This window comes from Haliotis rubra, unplaced genomic scaffold (assembly GCF_003918875.1).
Source record: "Haliotis rubra isolate DU_JTF1 unplaced genomic scaffold, ASM391887v1 Scf38, whole genome shotgun sequence".
NCBI lineage: Eukaryota > Metazoa > Mollusca > Gastropoda > Lepetellida > Haliotidae > Haliotis > Haliotis rubra.
In genome coordinates this window covers 519,664-544,175 of record NW_025767057.1, presented here as the reverse complement: position 1 = coordinate 544,175, position 24,512 = coordinate 519,664, and positions in this window count along the sequence as shown.

Sequence of the window (24,512 nt, the reverse complement as noted above, 5' to 3'; positions counted from 1 at the left end):
ATGCACAGAGATTTGATACGTTAGACGTTAACACACTGACCACAGAAACCTCTTTATTTTGTGTTAGAAATGAAAACCCCATATTTCTGTTCTCGTTTCTTTATCAGCTTTCTTTCTTTCTTTCTTCATCATATCTTTATAACTAATAGGGTCATTTGTAATATGAAACATTGTTTAATTGAAAGGATCGTTCATTGAAAAATATAACAAAAAGAAACTGAAAAATCCATTTTACAGTTAAAACTAAAAGTAGTTGACTGACAACAGTCTCCCGTCCATAACAGCGAGAATTAAGTCAATAAATTCAGTAATCATTTGTGACAGAATATTCTTTTACGTTTCGGGAAGATGTGACTTTCGGGATATGATATGTCTCATAACAGTTACACGCGGTACTCAAGTAGCCGGGATCGATATTTCTCAGTTTGGTCATTAAAGGGTCTTTTTAGTTTAAGTCCTCATTTAGTTCTTGTTTTTTTAAAAGAAGTTGATTTAATACACAAATTTGGAAGATGCATTGTATGTAAACCTAATTTGATAATTGGTCTAATGAATACAACCTATGATTGTTAGTGGTTGTTCCCTCAAAGGGGGTTGAAGTAGCGTAAAACAATTGTCCTCCGGAGAGGGTACGTAACATTACAGCATTCAATACAGATTTATCATTGTCAGAGTTTTAATAGTAGAATTTGTGTTATTTTAAATTTATGGCTAGATTGTCTAAACTTGCTAACAGCTGAAGGGATATTGTAAATCCAGTTAGGGTCCATGCAAGAAACAAATGTACTGTAAGTGTCCATGGTCCCTAGTATTGGGATCTACCAGCTGTTGGCAATCTATAGCCTGTTTTTTATATTGTAATGTCTTCTGTAGTTACAATATTTTAAATTCTACATACTTTATAATTTGCATTATTTATGGCGAATTTAAACTTGTTTTAGTCACGATATGGCTGAAATATTGCCGATGTTACTGTACATCTTAACTCACTCACTCGTCAAGTAGCAAACTGGGTTAAATTCGTGAGTGAATGGGGTTTTAAGGCACTATTTCTCTCCACACTTCTCTAAAACAAATTAATGCATTTCTCCCAAAATACTATCAGCCCTCAGGGAAGCTACCATGTGTTTTAAAAAAATTAAAAACGTAATTAGGTTACAATAGGTTCGAATGACTTAATGCAACGTTGCACTAAATCAACTCTCGCGCCATCTACCGGCCGAATATTATTTCAAGCGAACCCCATAGAGTTATGTCCCTTAGAGCGCTCTTTACGAATATCCTATAACTCAACTTGTGACTGAAACCAGTTCGGCAAACACCGACAACAGCGCGTGCGACAGTTTTCAATGTACGGAACAATTGTTTACATTCCATATATGGCAAGTGTTCTCTGTTTGGAAGCTGTTTGCCTCGAAGTTTCAATTATCGATTTCAGGAAAGTCGTAATGGTTAATAAGTCTTTTATTGCATCACTAAGAAGCTAAAGTGAGTGCATATGCCTCAATATGTATAATATAGGTAAAATAATGACAAAAATATGTGAGAATGTGCCTTGAACGCTCCCTGTAACTTTCGAACAATAAAATGGCTGATGAAAATAACAATTGAAAAATGAACGCATACGACCGTATTGTATAACAGCTTCTTGTTAACTGCATAGAGCGGCGTTTCGAGGAAGGTTCTAATACATGTTCAGGCTAAAAGCAACAACATCCAACTAATTAGAGCTATAGAATGTCGTGTCAAACATCATGAATATCAAGAGGTAGATAATTGGATGAGGCCAGGTGGGAAGTAATACAAATAGCAATTCAATTCAATTCAAATCATTTATTTCTCGAAACGCCACCAACGGTGGTACATGAGAATACAAAATTGCTATATGCATAATAAATTGACATGTCAAGATGGTAGATAAAAGCCAAAGAAAAAGAACCAAACGTTAATGTATCTTTGTGGACTTCAGTATTACATTAATATACATGTACATACTAGCAAGATTTTTAAGACGTTTGTTTAGACGAGAACAATTTGACGATTTTCCATAAAGTAATTGAATTCAAGTAAGAAGGTAAATATGTTTGTCTATACAGTAGTAAAGTTTCGCATTTGAACAGATAATGGAGTTCATCTGCCACTGCATGTGAGTTACATGAATTACAAAGACGACATTCTCTAGGAACATTTGCCCAACGGCCAACTTCTATAGGGAGGTGGAGATTACTTGTTCTGAATCTTAAAATCGGGAAACAGATATGTTTTGGAAGAAAGAATACCTCTCAACTTCTATATTGGTTTTTAGGATACGACAAAAAGAAGATTTGGAGCTCTGTATCTTGGAGGTGTGTCATTTCTGTAGAAACTTCTCTTCGAGGATCTGTTCGATCTTGACCCGTGAAGATCTGGGGTAGAATAGGTCTTCAGCAACCCATACTTGTCATAAAAGGCGACTATGCTTGTCGTAAAAGGCGACTAACGGGATCGGGTGGTCAGGCTCGCTGACTTGGTTGACACATGTCATCGGTTCCCATTTGCGCACATCGATGCTCATGCTGTTGATCACTGGATCGTCTGGTCCAGACTCGATTATTTACAGACCGCCGCCATATAGCTGGAATATTGCTGAGTGCGTTGTAAAACTAAACTCACTTACTCACTCACTCTGTTCGATCTTAAAAGAGAGAAACTTAGTTGTACAGTGAAATGGATTATAAAATATTTTAATTAAACCACAGTCATTTAGTGTCTTTCTTACAAATTCAATTTAGGGAAATACATTAATTTCAGAACTAACTTGCAACATGATAGAATATATAGATATATATACTGAGTCAAAAAAGAAACTTCACATTCTTTCTTCAGGGCACTATGAAAAGAACAAGAGATGTGTGTGATGTACTCGATACACTGACAGTGCCATAATCAGTTCCATTAGGCTACACCGCCGTTCCAAAACATGGGTATACAGAATGTCAAGTCACAAGAATAAAAATGCGAAATTTCTCAGTTCAATATCGTGTATGGCCGCCCCGCGCATTCACCACTGCCAAACACCGTCTCCTCGTCGACTGCCTGATGCTTGTGAACACCTGGTTGGGGATTCTGCGCCATTGCTCTTGCAAGGCAGCGCCAAGTTCCTGCAAATTCTGAGGTTGGTTCCTAAGACCACGAAGCCTTCTCCCAAGTGCATCCCAAAGTGCATGCTCTATTGGATTACGGTCAGGGGACCTCGATGGCCAGTCCATGACGTTGATTCCAGCGTTTTGAAGGAAATTTCGTGTCAACATCGCGGTATGCGGCCGAGCATTATCATGCTGGAACTGTAGACCTGGGCCATGAGCCGCCATGAAAGGAACGAGTTCAGGGGTGAGCACCTGGTCGCAGTAAGCAGCAGCTGTGAGGTTTCCACGGATGACCAGAAGTCGGGAACGGTTGTTCCCACAGAAAGCACCCCACACCATGCAACTTCCGCCCCCGAATCTGTCAACTTTCTGTACACAACATTGGGCATACCGTTCACGACGTCGTCTCCAGACTCTATGCCTGCCGTCCGCGAATCTGAGGGTAAACCTTGATTCATCGCTAAAGACGACTCGATTCCAGTCTCTCTGGGTCCATCGGAGGTGACGTTGGGCCCACAGCAGACGTTGACGTTGATGAAACGGCGTCCATATTGGCCCACGATATGGACGTCGTATGGACGTCGAGAATGGAGATTGGCAGCCCGCAACCGATTTCAAATGGTCTGTGAGGACAGTCGACCTCTAAATATCTCAGCCCTGGTTCGTGTAGCCGGCAGAAATCTGTCACGTAGGTGACGTAGGACGATTTGACGGTCTTCTGCTCGTGACGTCACACATGGACGACCAGACCTTGGGCGATCAGAAGTGGTGCCAGTTTATTGTAGACGACCTCGCAAGTCATACACAGTACGACGGCTGCATCCCATTGCTCTTGCGACGTCAATAACTGATCTTCCCGCTTGCAACATGCCAACGGCACGTTTACGTTGCACATTTGACAATCGTGGCATTTCAAGTACCGTTAGAACTGTGGTTTAAAAGTGTTTTTTCAATTCTTGAGGCCAATGCAAACACGTGCATATGAAGAAAACTTCGATGCGAAGATCACGTGATCGACTGCACGTGCAAAACCTGATTTGGCACTAACGTCATTTGCACGACGAATGGATGGGTTTGTGTGGGTTTTGCTAACGTTTTTCTAGAGTCGAAAGATAGGGATCCCATTTCGAATACATAGATGTATCATCAGAGAAAAATTATTCATTATTTTTCAAATTACTTTTTGTGAAGTTTCTTTTTTGACTCAGTATATGATAGTTTGGCTTGGCGGGTGTGTGTTGCCAATGTGTTGAAAACATTGCCTTTGTACCCGCGTTTACAAGTGTTTTAATTGCATGAATATATCATCTATTACGATGAAGGGAAATACCAAGGTAACAATAAGAGTCTACTACCTCAAGAGGCTCATCACCACAGTAACGTTTCAATTTAGATGACTTCGCAGGACCACTACCAAACATAGCAACTTTAGTTTTGGAAAAATTGACCGATGATTTCCATTCATTACAGTAACAGTAAAATGCATCGAGAGATTTTTAAAGATCATGAGGATCATCACCGAACAGGACTGTATCATCGGCGTACAATAATATCACAAGTTGAAGCCAAAGAGTTACATCGAAATCTGAAAAGTACTGTAGTTTTATACCCTGACACCCACTGTTTTCTAAGTAGGATTCAAGATCATTTATGAAGAAAGCGAACAACAGAGGGGATAGATTCTCTCCTTGCCTTACAACAGAGTTACTTGGAAAAAAGGCGAGATTTTGTTATTTAGAAGCATCGTTGATTTAATATCCTTGTACATATTTTTGATAAGGGTGAGAAACCTGCCTGAAACTCCGTTAATAAGCATTTTATGCCATAAACCAGCTCTCCAAACAGAATCAAATGCCTTAGGAAAGTCAATAAACATACAATATAGTTTTTGTTTGCATTTTTGAGAATGCCGTGTAATAATGACATTACGTAAATATGTACTGTAAATAGTTGAAAAATCTTTCTGAAAACCGGCTTGAGCGGGTATTATGGTATTTTCATATTCCACGAATTTCGTTAGTCTAACATTTAGAATACTTGTGAACAGCTTACCAAAACAACTAAGAATAGTAATGGGACGATATGAGTTAGGATCTAAGTTACCACCTTTTTTCTGGTATAAAGGTTTAATCATTCCTATTAGCCAATCCTTCTGGTATAAATCCAGATGATAGTATTGAGTTAAAGAGTTTGGTCAGTATGGAAAGTAACACGTCGAGGGCATATTTAAAGAGCTCGTTTTATTTCTTTTTAGCTTTTTAACTGATGAAATTATTTCATCATACGTAATATCTGAATTAAGAATATCTGACTCGATTGGATTATGGTTAACAAAATCTTGTGATGAATTTTGATCATTCCGATCATTTATTTCTTTGAAAATTGAAAATTGACACAACGTTCAGATCGGGTTGTTTTTCTTGTTTACCATTCTTACCATTATTTAAAGTTTTCCGGTAATCCTTTGGAGCATAGGTTTTATTGTGACGTAAAATAGCCCATGTCTTACATTTATATTGTTTGAGATGTTTATCTAGGCACTTTTTATAAGATTTTGATGCAAGTTTATATTTGGTTCTATTTTACTAGGACCTATTTTGTTAAAATTACGTTTTGTTTTATAGAAGGAATTTCGCATAATTTTACACTCCCTGTTAAACCATGTTTTTTGCTTTTTAGTATGTTTAACCTTCCATGAGACATGAACATTATTACGTTTAACACCATAAGTAGACCTAGCAGCATCCAGGAGCACATTAGAGATATCAGTAGTGATGTTACTCACAAATTGTTTGTTGATGGTTTCACTTGACTTATTCTAGTATGATGTCAAGCTTCTCCACATCAATGTTATCCTGAAACTGTGCTGCTAGTTTATCATCAAAACGATTTGGTTGATTTGCCTGAATGGATGTACCTCTATTATTGCTAAGAAGAGACTGCTCGACTATTGGACAACTCGATGCTTAGATGGAAAAGGACAATGGAGAGTGTACATTCGAGTAAAACGGTAAAACTCCCCAACATTAAAATTCGAAATTATTCTTAGTACTGATGGAGAAGCAATCAGATATTCAATAACAGTTTTATCCTTACACGTGAGCTTACCCTCCGCATGATCACAGACATGTTCAGGCATTTACACATTTGAAGTAATTTATATCCAGGACTACGTATTCTACTAGAATCTTGTGACGTTCTTTGCAGAGGTAGATTTAAAGATGCTAAAACAGTTTCAAGATCAACATCATTTCAAATATCTGACAAGTCAATGTCTAAATCATCAGTTGTATGCTTATCTACACAATTACACGATATGCTAGTCTTAGCATTGAAATCACCTACTAAAGAGACACTTTCAGAGAGAGTCTGGAAATGTAATACCGATTCTTCAATTTCATAAATTGTGTCATTTAAAGTATGTCGATCCGTCTGGGGGAAGATATACAAAGCCAACATACAAGACATCTTTGCTAGGTATAAGGACACTGGATATTTCTATCCAGAGGACATATTCGTTAATGAGATCTTTATGCACTGTTACATTAGCTTTGAATTCATCTTTAACTGCAACTCCAATTCCACCGGATTTTCTACTGGACTTCGATCTATGCTGAATGTGTAAAGAGTAACCGGGGATTTCTAACTCATCAAATAAGTCGTTTTTTGTTACTTGAAAACCTACCATGTCGTACAAATCTATCAAATTAATGAATTCTGGATATTCCAGTCTATGTTTCAAGCCACATACATTGACGCTTAAGAGATTAATAGCTGAGGGTTTAGTGTACACTTTATCAGTTAAGTCAACATGAACATTGTTAGTAACATCACTTCTGTCGTCAACATCACATGCTTTATTCGAACTACAAACCATAGAATGACGAGAAACAGTTTCGGTATGTGTTAAATTGGGAACAATAGTATTGACTACACACCTAGAGGACTCAAGCTCGTCGAGGTGTTCAACGTCATGCTGTCATACATGTTAGCTGTTCGTGCGCAAATCCATAACACGATGTGCACACGTCACCGACTGGTCTCGCAACTCACAGACCACACTGACTGCTAATTACCTGGAATAAACAGGAAGTAGCCCACACAGGCAGGTGTGTCATATCTGATACAGTAGAAGGGATGGTCAAATGCACTTCCGCGCAAATAATTAGTCATTACAAGCCTTTACAAGATGTATTTGTTGGGATAGTTTTATCACCACTATCAAGAACACATGTTTGCTCCTTGCATTACATTATTACATAATGTTCACAGCATGATTCAGGTTTTCCAGAAGTAAAACATTTCCCGTTATATCCAATATGGCATTGCATCAAATATCTATTTGAATACATCCCTGTCTCTATTCACAAGCCAGCATTATAATATTGTAATCAAAACCCTTGGCTTGAACACTCACCACTAGCCTGCTACCTATGGAAGATTCGTTCCGTGTCAACAAAAGTTAATCCTGATTCGATTATCGCAAGATTGTTTGAAAAATGGTGAAATGTATCACCACAAATGGCAGGATTGTGTAGCATGAATTGTAGTAATTGTTAAATAAAAAACCAATAATGTGCATGCTGTCTTATAACCTAAATACGTACATATTTTCTATTACTCTATTCCATTATTCATATCTCAATTATTTGACTCTCCCATTTTAATACACCTTTATATCTATTTTAAAATGTGCTAAGAAGGGATAAATATTTTGAACCTGATTTTGTTCTTAACGGCTACACGGCTGAAGAGTTGATGTTATTGTATTGTGGGGATTTAGTTGACACTAAATGCAGTATTTCTATATTACATATATAAAAGTGTGTTAGAGGTATAAATTGAACACGTCATTTCTGTAACGTACTGAATAATACTAAATGGAAGAAAATATTATTCAGTGGTTTACTTCTCAAATAAAAACACGTCATTGGTCTCTCTTTTTTATCACTTTTGATGGGTACATAATTGTTGCATTTGTGGTACATAAATACACAAAGTATGAACACGAGTGGTAAATAATCCGTAGGCTAGAATACTACATTGTCATTGTAATTTATGTGAAGAGGTTATGGCAAGATGACCAAAAGGTAAAGAATTTACCATAGTTAGAGTGCGAAAAGGCAGTACATTTGTCAATTACATACAGGGTGTGTAGGTAATTCTTTAATCCAACAAACTGCGGATGCGAATTAGAACATCTCTTTGCATATATATAGTATTTTGTTGCGATGATAATCAGATTTAATACATCATTTCGTTTTTCTTTATATCCAAAGATGATATGTTTTGCATCCGAATTAATCTTGTGCCTGTATCTTGTTCAATCCAGGCTTTCAGTTGTTGCCACAACGTTTTAACATGTACACACTCACAAAATATGTGGATAATTGCTTCGATTGTAACATTACACAATGTACAAGAAGCAGATTGTGTCAGTTTATAGCTAAATAAATCTTTGTTTGTTGTAATGATTCTTTGGACAATTTTATATTGAAGCCATCTCAATTGTGTATTACAAGTTGTTCTGAAGGGAACATAGTTAAAAACTTTCCAGAGTTGTTCTGATATATCTACGTTGATATCCCTTTCCCATTTCAGCTGGCTGTTTAATGTATGTTTCCTTAACAAGACAGAGTAGAAAATCTTGCATCCTTTACGTTCTTTGTAAAGAATATGTATATTATTAGGAATAAATGGCTCCTCTACTTTACACAGAGTTAGTTTTTTCGAAAGTAAGTATGATTTGATGGAGTTGATGATACCCCTATATTCTAAGAAATGTGTCTTAATATTGTATAGGGAAATAAAATCCTCATAGGTAAGAAAATTACTATCTTTGTTCAGTAGATCATTAATGAATTTAACATTTCCTTTCAAGTAATGTTTATAAGTAATTGGTTTTTGATCTACGGTGATATTGTCGTTTGCCCATATATATTGTTGTGAAATTACAGCATCAATGTCATCATTTGTTTGTAAAGATTGCATATTTGCCCACGCTTCGTAAACATCTTTCCAAAAACCATTTCTGATATTTGGGATAATAGTGTGTTTTAAATAGTTTGCTGCCATCTCTGTTGGGTGAAGACTTTTTGTTGGAATAGCAAGATCTATAAGATTTGATATATTAGAATGTTTAACTAATGTTCTGCGCAGCCATGAGAGTTTTTGAGCCTGTATTGTTTCAAGAATTAAAGGTACATTAAAGCATTTTCCATTCCACCAAGAATAAGTGTTGTTTCGTCTGCAAATTGCGTTAATAAATATTTCGATCTCAGGACATTTTATACCCTTAACATTTTTATTTTCCCTCAACATGTGTGCCAAAATTTCTGTGAAGATAAGGACAAGATATGGTGAAAGTGGATCGCCTTGTCTACATCCCTTCGAAATATTAAAAAAATCACTGGAAAAAACATTTACTGGAACACTTGACTTATATCATTGTAAAAGGTCTTAATCCAACGTGTAATAGAGGGTCCAAAATTAAAATATTCTAGACAATTCTCAATAAATTTCCATTCAACAGAGTCAAAGGCTTTTTCAAAGTCGATTAGTATAAGTAAACCTGGTACATGTATATTCATTTGTTCGGTGTATTCTATTATGTCTGCTACTAGTCAATCACTAATATATCTTCCTTTCATAAATCCTTTTTGATCTTCACTAATTATAGTTGGTAGTACATTTTTTATACGAGCTGCAATCGTTGCTGATGCTATTTTGTATGATATATTTAGTAGGGATATGGGTCTATAGTTTTTTATGTATTCTTAAGGCTTTTCCTTTTTTGGTAAGCATGTAATAAGGCTGACCGATAGTTCCCCATTATTGGTCTTTTTTTGGTCTCTTGTTGCACAGTACAATTCATCCACATTCCAAAATGACTTTGTCATTCCTTTGTCACAGCCCCACTGCAGACAGCAAGACCAAATAAGTATTCAAACTTTTTATTTTTTTATTTAACATATTTAACACGTGTCGCAGTAGTGTGGTCTGTGACATCTATGAAACAGGACATGCAGTTATGGTATATAATCTTGTTTGTATTATTTTTCCCATGTCCGGCGTTAACACGCTTTCAATGATAGTATATCTCGATTGAATTGTTGGATTTCATCAAATATTCGTATATTTGCCTGGCCTCATGAAATGGCTGTGGAATTTAAAACAGTCACATTCACTTGTACAATGCACAGTAAATAATTTCAAAGTATAATAACATATATATACTTAGGGTATGCTGATGTACAAAATAATAAAGGGTCTGCTTAATGTGGTTTCAATGATTATACATCTGCCATAAACAATTCAGTGTTCAGTTGTCCAGTTCGAGTGACTATAGAAGCAACAGAGATACATAGGCCATACTACATATATGTTTTCTATTGAATTCAAAGTAGATATTACTGGAGAATGAAATTGATTCTTCTAATTATTTCTGCAGGGAAGGACAGGGTCCATCTCTGAAAACACTGGGCACTCAAGACAACGATACTCATGTCAGTGATGACTGCAACTTCGCCCAATGACATTCTTGTAATACAGAGTGCTTGCATCATTTCCCTATTGTTCAAAGAAACATCGTTTGGTCGTCACGCTGAATACCCGGGTTTGATGCCCCACATTGGTACCATGTGTGAAGCCAATTTCTGGTGTCCCCCGCCGTGATATTGGTGGAATATTGCTACAAGCGGCGTAAAACTAAACTCACTCAAATAAACATAATCCTAGTATGCCGAAAGGAAATGTGGAAATCCAACCTGAACCTTAAATGTATTAATAATATATGCTTAATATATTTAGGCCCTCAATTCAATGTCCTGCTCTTTCGTGTTTAAAAGTTTAAGAAAACCTAAACAGTTATCTGAATCAGTGCTATATTGTTTTTCTTCTTTACTATTGATGAGCTTACTGTTTCTTTTTGTTTTTGTTTACAAGACAAATACCAGAACTTGGCTGCCTACTGTGAACGCATGAAGGGAACATTCTGGCCCGACTGTGACCCCTGTATCACGCACGGCGGTACACAGAGGGCAACCAAATAGTTACTGCAGATTCCTATGATTGTTGGCATAATACTTATATAACGGGTTTGGTAACACTTGAGTGCGGCCTGTAAAACGTGGGCCTGACCTATTGTGTTGTTTGTAATCTTCCAAAATAACCACTCAGGAAACGTCTTGTGCTTCATGGAGTTCCCTGTTCTGTTCAGTCAGAATTACATTTCGTTGTAAATCACAGTGATTCTACGGAAACAAGGAGAATGACTCACAATATTTTGCATGTCTACCGAACTGAAGGAATATACTCAATGGCATCCATCCAACAGAGTACTCACAAAATAAAACAAGTTAAATCTATCAATGTTACATCTAATGTTGGCACTGCCCATTACAGTTTTGTGATGAGTGACATAAGTTACTTGATTTTTCATAGCATGCCATTGATATGTCTCTATCGATTCTATGACTCTAATATTCAAATAAAATGTGTTCTTTTCATGCTATTCCTGTTGGTCATCCACCTTGCTGTTGAAATCTACACGCAGTAACACTCCAGGCAAGAAAGATCACATGGCAAATTAAAGATAATCACATTCGAAATAATTCTAAGCGGTTTAATCACATTTTAGTTTTATCAGGTTTGTGAGGTCATTTGCAATTAACAAGCTGCTTCGAATGTTACTAATTACAAATGACGAGAGAAGGTTGGTTGGTTGTTTTTATCGCCGCACTCAGTAATGTTCCAGCTATATGGCAGCGGTCTGTACATAATCGATTCTAGACCAGACAATCCAGCGATCAACATCGTGGGTATCGATCTACGCAATTGGGATGCAATGACATGTGTCAACCAAGTCAGCAAACCTGACCACCCAATCCCGTTAGTCACCTTTACGACAAGAATGGATTGTGAAGACCAATTCTAACCGGATCTTCATGGGTGACAATACACATCGATTAGTTTAAGAATGACACTTTAGATGTCGTATTCCATAATTTGAACGCTCGTTTGCGACACACGTATGTATTGAGCGTAGTTACTCGGGAACGACCTGACTTTGTCCAGTTATTAACCCTTTGAAAAACAGAGATAATCTGTAGGGACCCCCCAAAATGCACTGCCACACTTGTTTAGCTGTCCCTGATTACATTCTACTATCGTTATGCGGTTTATTTCAATCACTGCTGGTGAGGTCTTTTATGCCCCACCAGCGGATGGTTCAGTTTATATAAAAACGTCAACTACAGCTACGCTTATGCAAATCGTTTCTGATGGGTTGTGAATCACCATTCGCTCACTAATTGTCTGAACGATTCTGATACATTAATCTGATAGCATGCATGTGCCCGGAGTGGACGGATTCTAAACGAAACACGTAATTATGTAAATTGGGTAAAACGAAAGTAAACACTGTTTGAAGAAGTAGTGTTTATTTACTGATGTGAACAAAACGAAATTACTCACATAATGAGATTAATTTGCTAAACCATCCAAGGTAAAAGTCTCAATGATCACGTTCTTCGCTAAATATCCCCGATGATAATCTGTAACCGGAAACAGTCCATGCGATGGAAACATTCTGTTTCAGAACAACACAGGCACCTCCTTCTTAACTGTTATCCAGCGTCGGACAACGCTGACGGTCTCTAGATAAGTAGCGAGTCACACAGTCATAGAGGAAAAAGGCGAGGTGATCAAAGTAAAGTTCAACATCCAAACAACTTGTCCTGATTTACATTTTCACATTGCAGGTCAAATGTGTTTCTGAACTTACAAATGGAACTTACAATGCCATTTTATCCTCCCACAGGGCACACTTTCGGTACTGTAGCTTCAGTAAGGAACGCAGTAAGAACTGAAACTGTCATCATGGAAGACCGGTATTTGAAAAGCCATTATTGATAAAAGTATTTCCAACACATGAACAAATTGTCCGATGGTTCTTTGTCAAATTGCAGCTGTCCGAGGTGGAGGTACATGGACGGATTTTGAACCAACTAATGTCTGTCATTTTGGATCATGTTTAACATAGATGTTTGTCTTTGACGTCTGTAGTACGCTTTGCAGAAAAGACGGGTAAAGGCCTGTTTGAAAGGTTTATAGGTTCCCACATATATGAATACGTTCCATAGGCTATTACTAAGCCCTGAGAGTGTTGCGAATCTGAAAATATTCACATTTTCAAGACCATATATTATCTTCCAGAATATGGTCACTACCACTGGGATATAAGACAGGCAGAATACAGCAGCACTAGGAAGAACAATCAATGGAAATTTATTGATATTCGAGTTTGACACCGACTGTTCACCTTGTTGTGCGATTCGGTTATGGGCGCGTCTGAAATGTTTATATACCGGCACAGAAAACAATAAGACAGCACTAAACGGTATGAGCAAAATAGAACTGGTTATATTTGTAACCAAAACAGACCTTTGATCGACAAATGGGAGCCATATAACAACGTTGAAGTAGAACGTCGTTACTGTGAAAATCATAATCAACAGGTGAGAGATGTTGAGCATCAAGGAGAGAATAACGAAAAGAAGATAATTCCGTGCAACGGCAATTCTTGGATACTTCATTGGAAAACGGATGGCAATGTAACGATCTACTACAACCATACACATATTTAAGACGTTTTGACAGCCTATGAACCCCAGCATACACGCAACTACTGGGATAAGGCTTTCCGGATATGGGAAATAGTCCAGAAATGCTGATGGTGGTTGCAGTCAGAAGGAATAATACACCCGTGGCGAAGTCCCAGCTGGCCATGAATGCAAACATCCAGAGAGTTGGCATATGTAGTTCCCTTGATTTGGAAATGACACCGACGACCACTCCATTTGACATCATGACTGAAAACTGATATAATGAGGTATGATACTCCAAAATATATGTTCTCTCCTGACAACGAGTCATTGCTTGAAGAATTCACGATCATGGTTAAAGTTAACAGTCACAGAAAGGAAACCTGTATAAACGTCTATTCCAGCACAAACGACGTTGTTGTAATGAAACCTTAACTCATTAAGCCCGAGAGCCACCTGACTACTCAACACCTGGAACCACTCGCTGTGCCGAGACTAATTAGTGCTAATCACACCTGATTTCCCTGACAGGTTTCGGGGATGACAGGAAACTGTCTATATATATATAGCGTTTTGCCGATACATTTCTAGTGTATACGAATTATTTTAATGAAAGTACTAAATAAATCTAATCTGTGACTAACATAGAGCACATGCATAGCTTGGCACTTTGTTTCGTCTAGAATTAATGCAGAAAACATACGTGACCATACCAACATACATATAAAAATGTATACTACATATTCCTTGCATAGACATAAAACAAAGAGTCACGTGATAGGGCGTCGTCAAATTTCCCGAATAGAACGTTCTGTATCTCAACTTTTCAATATAGTGTCTGGTCATGTGTTATCTGTGACCAATCGTATCATGAGACAAACCTTTCAATAAGGACGTAACTACATATGCATTCTACCGTAGGCTGTTATTTCAAGGTCGAAAGAGGTGTTCAATTATCTCATTACTGTAATCTGATTGAATGATTACACGCATGTGTATCGATACCGTAACTGTTATACTATCCAGCTTTTATTGACGATGGATCAATAGAGACTGAGTTCATTGATACACGTGATAATTACACCGGATTTGATCATTACAGAGATCAAATACAAATGTTTTACACAGTGCTCAGGTAATTTGCATAGAAAACTGACAATTCAAATCAACATGAAACTTTCAACAGCTTGAACAAAATGCTTGAAATACATTTGTATGGTTTACATGTAATAACGTATGATATTACTTCTGTCTATGTGTGAGATTTTTTTCAATTACCAACATACTGTGTTTTGTAACAAACGTAATAAAGATTTCATTGTTGTAACAACACTGACATGAATATATATTCGATGCAAAGGCGCGACGTATCACTTTATATTCGATTAGGTCACATTATCAACTTTAGATTATGGAAAATAACTAGATACAATTCAGTAAGCTTCAAATTAGTAAGTTAAATTATGTCTAATCTATTCGAGCTTGGATGTATAATTAATTGTGTTTATACATTATGTTTCATTATATGAAACATGACAAGGTAATAATGCCTAAAAAGTAAATTCAAACTATTCTATTGTGCTTGAATTCTTGTATGTCCTTAAAATTTCGTATATTGTTTCCTATTTATTAGGAAGTTGAAGAAAAAATAATCTTCAGTAACCTCTAAACCATTACATCTAATTCAATCAATAAGCATACGAAGTATTTTAGTATCCATTCCCAATGAAGAGTACCAGACACTTACCTCTGGAAAAACATCATAATCCCCTTTCTCGCCGACATGTTCATTTGCCAAACGCTGTACAAGCCTATGATAATGATTAGCAATTGCTATCAAAACACTTTAAATACTTCTTCTGATTGACACTCAATGTAGCATCTCTCGTAAGAAAAGCTCGGTACTACTGAAATGGTTGAAATAATAGGTACAGTGCGATTTTTAAAAGTACATGTGCGTCTCTCGCTGCATAAGACTGACTGACTGAGTTTAGTTTTACGCCGCTTTTAGCAATATTCCAGCAATATCACGGCGGGGGACACCAGAAATGGGCTTAGCACATTGTGCCCATGTGGGGAATCGAACCCGGGTCTTCGGCGGGACGAGCCAACGCTTTAACCACTAGGCTACCCCACCGCCCCCGCTGCATAAGAGGTGCTTTCTGTTGACGAATATATGTGGCTCTCGCTGTGAGAAACTGCCAATTACCTGCCCCATAAACACGTCACTCGCTGTGAGGAGCTGATTAATTTGCCCCATATTTGCGTCTCTCGGCCTTAATTTAAGCTCGTCCCGGCACATATACCCATAGACTAAAGAGATTATTTGTGATACACTGTCATAAAACCGGGCATACACAAAAACCGCTCGCATTTACACTGCCAGATAATGGACAATAACTGTGATTACAGACACCAAGACATTGTTTGAAAGGAGAGTACGACTGATCATGGTAGCTCACATGGTGATAACGAGACGTTATGTATAATCACCCGTTTCGTTCATGGAGACTTCATCAAATTAGCTTACGGAGAAAGTGATGTGTATGTGTTTTGTGTTTTAGAAAGTTGCAATATGAACTTAACGAACATCTTTGAACTTAAAAGTTATCCTTGTATGGTTTTGAAACATGAATGAACACGAACCATATTTTCATAAAGACACCTTAACCGCCATGTAGGTAATAGCGGAATCAATAGTCAATATTGCACCGAAGCATGGTGTGACAGAATAAAAGTCACATGCACTATAAATTTTGAATGAAATTTTTTATAAAGCATGTGAAAAAATGTACTATCTTGAAAAGATTTAGATTCATTGGCATGATACGTTATACATGCTTTGGACTCATGTTAGAGACAAATTAACAATGTAAGACCTACAATAAATTTGAGTCATAATGTGAATTAATTTGCCATTTATATATTCTCAGAAATACCTCCATCGAAACGCTCATCATGATATGACCAGCGTACCGAGCTAAGATGATGAACAATACTCAGTGACAATGTATCACTGTTCCAAGTGACAAAACCCGAGTAAATGTTTACCCGAGGTAGTTTATCCATGCCTATTGTGGTGTTACACAGACTTGATATACTTACTAATTTGCACGTCGTTCGGGACTGTTGCTGTGACCGAAATACAGAATAGTATGTTTGACAGAAAGCGACCAGGTTGCCTGAATGGGATGGGACGATGCACAATATACCTGAATATATATATATAAACGACATGACAAAGCCGTTATATTCTGAAAATTCCGATGTTTATGGCACTAAGAAATTCAGATTTAACTCCGTCTAATCCGATTATGGGTTACTATCATTCATTACAGCTGATACAACACTGTATTAGGGGGCGGTAATCATAAGTACATGAAGGAGAAAGTGCCCACTCTTTGAAGTTCCGCCAAACAGGACGTGCTGTAACTCAGCGTGTACACAACCCCTGTCCATATTTGCAGAAGCGAAAATGTGTTGAAAGAACGATATGAATACGTCTTCTGTTCTCCCTGATATAAGTCAGGCATAAAATGTCACCAACGCGAGACTCTAAAATCATCTGGTGGTTGACAGATGCGATACATTCGTTATTGGTATATTTTCTCATGATATTATTATATCAATAATCGTTTCCTTTTACATCCGTACCACAGTACAAATCATGAAATAGATATGATCTTGGTAGCAATAGCATGGGGCGTGTTGTTCAATGACAAAACAATGTGAAAATTAATCGAGTTTCATGCAATGGAATGAACATATATCTACAAAATATTAAATACAGAACAGCATATGTTATACAGTATAGTATGTATTACCACACATGTGTTTCCAGAGGAGGTGATAATTAAAAGTGAGGGGTGGTGGGGTAGCCTAGTGAACAAAGCGTCCGCTCGTCACGCTAACGACCCGGGTTCGATTCCCCACATGGGTACAATGTGTGATACCCATTTCTGGTATCTCCCGTTTTGCAACACCAATCACCTTTCTCAATGTACAAAAATACAAAAATGGTGTGTGTGTGCAGATTAGACAACTTAGAACGCGCTGTTCATCCTACGAGAGCGTCCAAAATAAAATATTTCTATTCGTTAAGTCAGCGAATCACAGAAATAATTCACAGTGAAAAGTACTTGATACCTTAACACAAGTTCATCAGCCCAGTTGCAACATCGCTGCAATGGGTGAGACGTATTTCACTTTCTCAGCTGACACACAACGTTTTCGCATTGTTGTGGGAAGAATGTAGATTAGTAACGTCATGACACAATGTTCTCACAACCGTAGTATTACGTCATTTTATAATGTTATTTCACAACGTTACATATATACGTTGTCAAAACTTTGTGTATCGACTATGACGCAATAACTTGGTGTCACGATAGAGTTTTCTGTTAAACGTTTCACTTTGAGATTCTTTCTTCACTATTCAGCTACAGCCTTCAGAAAACACACGACCGAAACAACATGCAAATTGACGAATACACATTGAAGTGAATTTCTGTTTTCTTTTTCATGTACTGTTCACTACTGGGAAAACTATTAAACTGTTAATGTCAAATGGAACGTTAAGACAACGTAAAATAACATCAAATAACTTTAACACTGTGACGACGTGAACATGACTGATCACGTCATTTCACAAAGTTGTGACATCGTGAATGGGAGTCCACAGAATAACGCTGTAACAACGAAAGCATAACGTTGTGACAACGTGAAATTGGGTTATCATCGACACTAAATATTGTATAAAAATCTTGAACAACCCCTGCATTCTGCTAGTACATATAGTAGTTCTTCATAAACATATTCATCAAGTTTCATTCAGCATTTTCTTCTGACAAAAACTTCAATACCTTTTACAAATCATACTAACGACAAAAATAGTACGAAGAATTTATAGGTTGTTTACTGCAACGGTTAGGGTCATCAAGAGAAGTTGATGAATGAATCGGTATGACTGGAATATTTTCAAACAGTTTTTCACAATATCCCCGGCGTCACTAACAAAATTACAAAAATCGGATTGTTATAATTACTTATTAACAATTGTTCGAAAAACATATAACTTATAATGAGACAGTAGCGTGTTACTCCACAGATCTTGCGATGAGGCGGTTTTTAACCATCACCGATTGCGATGCCAATAACATACGTAAAGAAAGCAAGAGCTGCTAACGTGATATTGGGTTTAATTGGTGTTACTTAAGTATTGTAGCAGGTAAGTGTCATGTGGTCGGATGGCACTGCCTCGGCTGCTGTCAGGGTTGTCACTTGGGGACGTGTCTACAAAAATAAGTATTTCTGTACAATTATAGAAAAAACAACATTTGTATAAAATAATTGTAGATAATGGCAATGACGAACATGTAATAAACTATGTAATAGAGAGGATGGCCTTAAAGTCGGGCCAAGAACAGTCGGGCCGGGCCAGACCAACGGGTACTACTCAAAATTGATTGCACAATATTAAAACGAAATCTGCACATTTTCGTAGATACACTTCCTGCCTTCACAAACGTATAGTTTGATTGAAAATGTATAGTGAACGATGAAAACAATATAACAATGACTACATACCGAGAGTCCCGTCGAAATGACACCGTCTTGTTGTTATGTGTTTTCCTTGATATGTCTATGTGAGAAGGTTACTTACTTCTCTTAAAAACTATTTTGCATTTTTAATATGTATGTACATTGTGCTCTGTGTAAAATAGGGAACTCAGACCATCGTCCAGATATAATTGAAAGGTTCTTTTACCTGTAAATATTTTCAGTTTCAATTGGCCTGTAAAGCTCGATGGTGAACGAACATCTGCCCACTATGTAGTGTTGTTAATACCTTAAATATCCTTTTCTGTGGATATGTGTGAAAAGATTGAATCAATCACATTAGAAAACAATATATCAATGTCACAACAATTTCTATACATCAGTTTGTTTACCTAATGGCAAATAAAAATAAAAGCTCTATTATAAATATTTTAAGGTATTTACATCATGCCATGAATTTGAGAAATTCTATATTATTACCACACACATTCTTGTATCAATATATTACCTCACTTATGAATATGCATGTTTTACGCATGTGCACATTGCTATTATATTGTCTATTTATTCTGTGTTGTAATAGGCCGTTGGCCAAAGTATATAACTGAAATAAAGAAATTGAATCAAGCATGCAGGTATTCTAGGTATCCTAGCCTTAATATAATGCTCTCGTCAAAGGCTGTAATTTTCACACGTGTAGACTCTGTTATGTGTCTTAAAGAAGCCGAAAACAGAGCTGTTGCAGTTTCCATGGTGAGGTCAGCCGAATACCCCAGGACACATTGCTCCGAGATCACAGTCAGCTTTAACGTAAGATGTGAGCTCCTGACAGGCAATTTATGCTGGCTGTCAGTGGAACAATTGAGCCAAATTAACTGTAAGAGACAGTCCTGCACTACTGACTGAGGTGGAATATTGATAGTCCATACTTACAATATACGCCTTTACATGTACTCTATTGTAATATTCACTGGTGTGTCAAGCGTTGCCTATACCATTCTAGGAAATGTGTCTTTTTCTGTATTATTATTTTTGGGGTGAAATACCATTGCTGTGTGGATTTGATATGGAATATTGAACTATTCAAATCAACAACCAACAGGGAGGGGATGGCGATCGCGCCATCGATTCAATCAATAACCGAGGTAGCAATATAGCCACAATACTTTTGACAGGGAGAGACGGTGGGCGAGTCAGTACGTATAATGTTTTCATTCTCATTTCATTCTCAGTTTTGTTTGCTTTGTTGTTGTTTTTGTTTAACGCCACACTGAGTAATATTCCAGCTCCTCATCCCGTTAGACGCCCCTTACGAAAAGCAAGGTTGCTGAAAACCAGTCCTAACACGCATCTACACGTTTCTTTCTTAGTATATGTGCCTGCTACTGAAACGGTGCATGTAAGCAAATGTTATTGTGTCAATTAGCATACATCATCTGACAATGACATTCCACACATTTAACGGATTGTTAAGATCAAATTGCATCGAAACAAGGTATAATGTCAAATCCAGAAACCCCTTTTCCAGATCGTTCACGTGGTGTTTTTCAGTTTATGGACGCATGTACGTTTCCCAGTTTTGTACAACGTTTTTGTGAATCGCCCAGAAGTCACATAATTCCCTCAGGCTGTCAGCTATGGTTGCCTATCACAATAGCAGCGAGAGTGAGATCATTCCTAATGTTGACGAATACAATGTAGATTACAAGGTTTATCGAGAGCCTGACTCAGGTGTCAAAATATGTGAATTGGCTCTGAGACATATGCTATCTCTGATTAAAAATCTTGTGTTATCGAAAAATATCAATATCCTTCGAGTACTCACGGCTGGTCCAAATACGATGATACACAAAACATACTGTTGAACATGATATCACGGAAGTTCCTTGTCAAAGTCCAGCGTAATACCAAGAACACAAAGTGCTAGTGAGTGAGTTAGTTATTATTTTACGTCACATCGGCAATATTTCAGCCATATCGTGACGAGAACATATGTGACATTGAAATGGAATAGATGTATATTATAAAAACCTGTCGACGAAGGACATAAAACGACTAAAATATCACAATTACAACTAAAACTAGTGTGGAAAATTAACACTAATAGCACTATTTGGACAATACAATATAAAAACTAGCTATAGATCGCCAACAACTGAAGGTAGATCACCAGACTAGGGACCATGGGGACTTACAGTACTTTTGCTACCTGTATGATGGGCCCGCTGGCGATTGAAGTCAAATTTAGCCAAAATTAAAATGACAAGAATACTACATTTAAAACAGCTGGTAATATTTAAATTTCCTTTGAATGTTTCGGGACTTACGTACCCTCTCAGGAGGACAATAATTTTACGCTACTTCAACCCCCTTTGAGGGTACAGCCACTAACAATCTCAGTTACTAATCTAAAGTACCAATAATAAGATATGTATCTATTTACAAATCGGTTAACAAGTCTAATTCTTTTAAAAATGCAATAATTAAATGAGAACTTATATTACTAAAAAGATCCTTCATAGTTTGTGATTTGAAATAGATATCCCTTGTGATGGGATATTCAACACAGTCAAGCAGGACATGCTTGACCGTGATTCTTTCATCACAAGGGATACAAAACGGAGGATCCTCACCTTTTATTAGGTACTCATGAGTATATCTTGTGTGGCCAACACGACATCGTCGTATGATGACCTCTTCAAATCTGGACTGACAACCCAAGTAAGTGTAACCGATAGTTGGTTTTATTGCATGTAATTTATTGATACATACTTGGGTGTCCCACTTCTTTTGCATCAGATCACGGATATAAGATCTAGTAGCAGCTTTGTAATCAGATTATGGGATCAGAAGTGGTGTCACAGATTTGTTGAGTGCTGCCTTAGCAGCAAGATCGGTGTTTATTAATATATTTAAGAGCTGTTAATATGGCGTTAGCTTCTGCTGTGAAAATAGAGCTGTTATTTGGTAGTCGAGAAGATATTGTTCGGGATCCAATGACAGTGGCACATGCCAACCTTGGACCCATCTGTAAATAAGGATTTGTATGTATTATATTTATTTTTAATTGATTATATTCTTGTTTATATTGTAATTCATTAGTTACAGATTTCTTAAACTTTGTCAGAGTTAGGTCAACTTCAGGCCTCACCAGTTGCCAAGGAGGAGAAGAAAGTAGACGGGAAGGAGATATATTTTCCAGCTCAATGCCGGCAGCAGAAATGAACGGTTTAATTCTCAAACCAAGAGGCGGAACAAGAGAAGGCTTTTTGTTGTACAGATCATCATAAAGAGGATTGAAAACACAGTTAAATGCAGGATTTGACTCATTAGAATAAAATTTACTGCAAGGATAATTTTATACGGCGTTGTGTAAGAGATGGCCTCGGCCTCGACGTAGAGACTTTCAACAGGAGAAGTTCTAAAGCACCCAAGACAAAGTCTTAGACCTTGGTGGTGGACAGAATCTAACAGTTTGAGGTTGCTTTTGCAGGCTCCACTTTAAACGATGGAACCATAATCAAGTTTGGAACGTACCAGTGATCGATATAGATGTAGGAGGGTAGCTTGATCCCCTCCCCACTTAGAATTGGAAACGACTTTGAACAATACAAGTGCCTTCAGGCATTTAGTTTTAAGGGCTTTAATATGTGGTAGAAACTTTAAGTGTGAGTAAAATATATTACCCAAGAACTTGGCCTCCTTCACAACTTTGATGGTTGTGCCATTTAGAGATAGTTCTGGGTCTTTATGAGGTTTGTATTTACGGCAGAAATGTATACAATTAGTTTTGGATTTAGAACATGTAAAGCTATTTTCGAGACACCATTTATCTATCTCGTTTAAACACTACTGCAGTTGTCGTTCAGTAGTATGCATATTTTTACCGCGACAAGAAATAGTAAAATCATCCACAAAAAGTGACTAATCTATTGAATCATTTAAAACCTTGGATAAACTATTGATCTTGATGCTAAACAGTGTGACAGACAAAATACTGCCTTGTGGGACACCCTGATCCTGATTATAATGGTCAGACAGGGTAGAACCCACTCGGACTTAAAATTGCCTGTAATGTAAAAAGTTGGATATAAATTGAGGCAAACGGCCCCGTAATCCAAAATCATGTAAATCTCTTAAGATACCATGTTTCCACGCAGTATCGTATGCTTTTTCTAGATCGAAAAAGATCGACACTGCATGTTGTTTATTAATTATGGCATATTTAACAAAAGATTCCAAAGTGATCAATTGTACTTCTGTTTTTACGGAAACCACATTGTATATCAGTTATTAGGTTTTTGGTTTCCAAGTACCAAACTAATCGACTATTGATCATGTGTTCCATGGTTTTGCAAACGCAGCTAGTGAGTGAAATTGGTCGATAATTAGAAGGATCGGTATGATCACGTCCAGGTTAAGGAATTGGAATAATTATAGCATCACGCCATGAAGAAGGAAATTCCCCGGATGTCCAAATACTATCAAATATATGTAAAAGTGTCTCTAAACAGGATTCTGGTAAATGCTTCCAGGAGTTGATAATGTATGTTATCAGCTCCTGCAACAGTATCGTGAGCTTGGTCAAGAGCTTTATGAAGCTCATGAATAGAAAATAATTCATTATAGTCTTCCCCATTGTCGGTGTTGAAATTAATAGGTTTCTTTTCTTGTTGCTGTTGATATTTTTGAAATTTAGGTACATAGTTAGAGGAGTAAGAGTGCTTAGCCAAAGTTTCACCTAGTTTATTTGCAATATCTGAAGTATCTGTTAATAATTCATTATCATTTTTGAGGTGGTGGATGCCAGGTTTAGAGCCTTTACCTTTGATTTTTTTGTACCATATTCCATACCTTGGACATGGGCGTACGCAAATAGATGTTTGATACATAATTTCGCCAAGACGTTTATTTTGTTGAAAAGTACGCCTAGCTTTGGCATTTAAGATTTTTTAATTAATTGAGATTATGGACCATAGGATGGCGACGGAAATAGTGCTCAGCCTTTTCACGTGCCTTCCTTGCTTGTTTGCAGTTGTCATCAAACCATGGTTGTCGTATGTGAGCAACAGCAGAGGACTTAGGAATACATTCATCAGCAATTATATTTAGTTCATCAGAGAAACATTTTATGGGATCAGCGGTGCCCATGAAAAGTTCAGGTTTCAACTTGTTAGTGCAAAGAGTGTCATATAAATGCCAGTCAGCTTTTTTAAAATTCCAC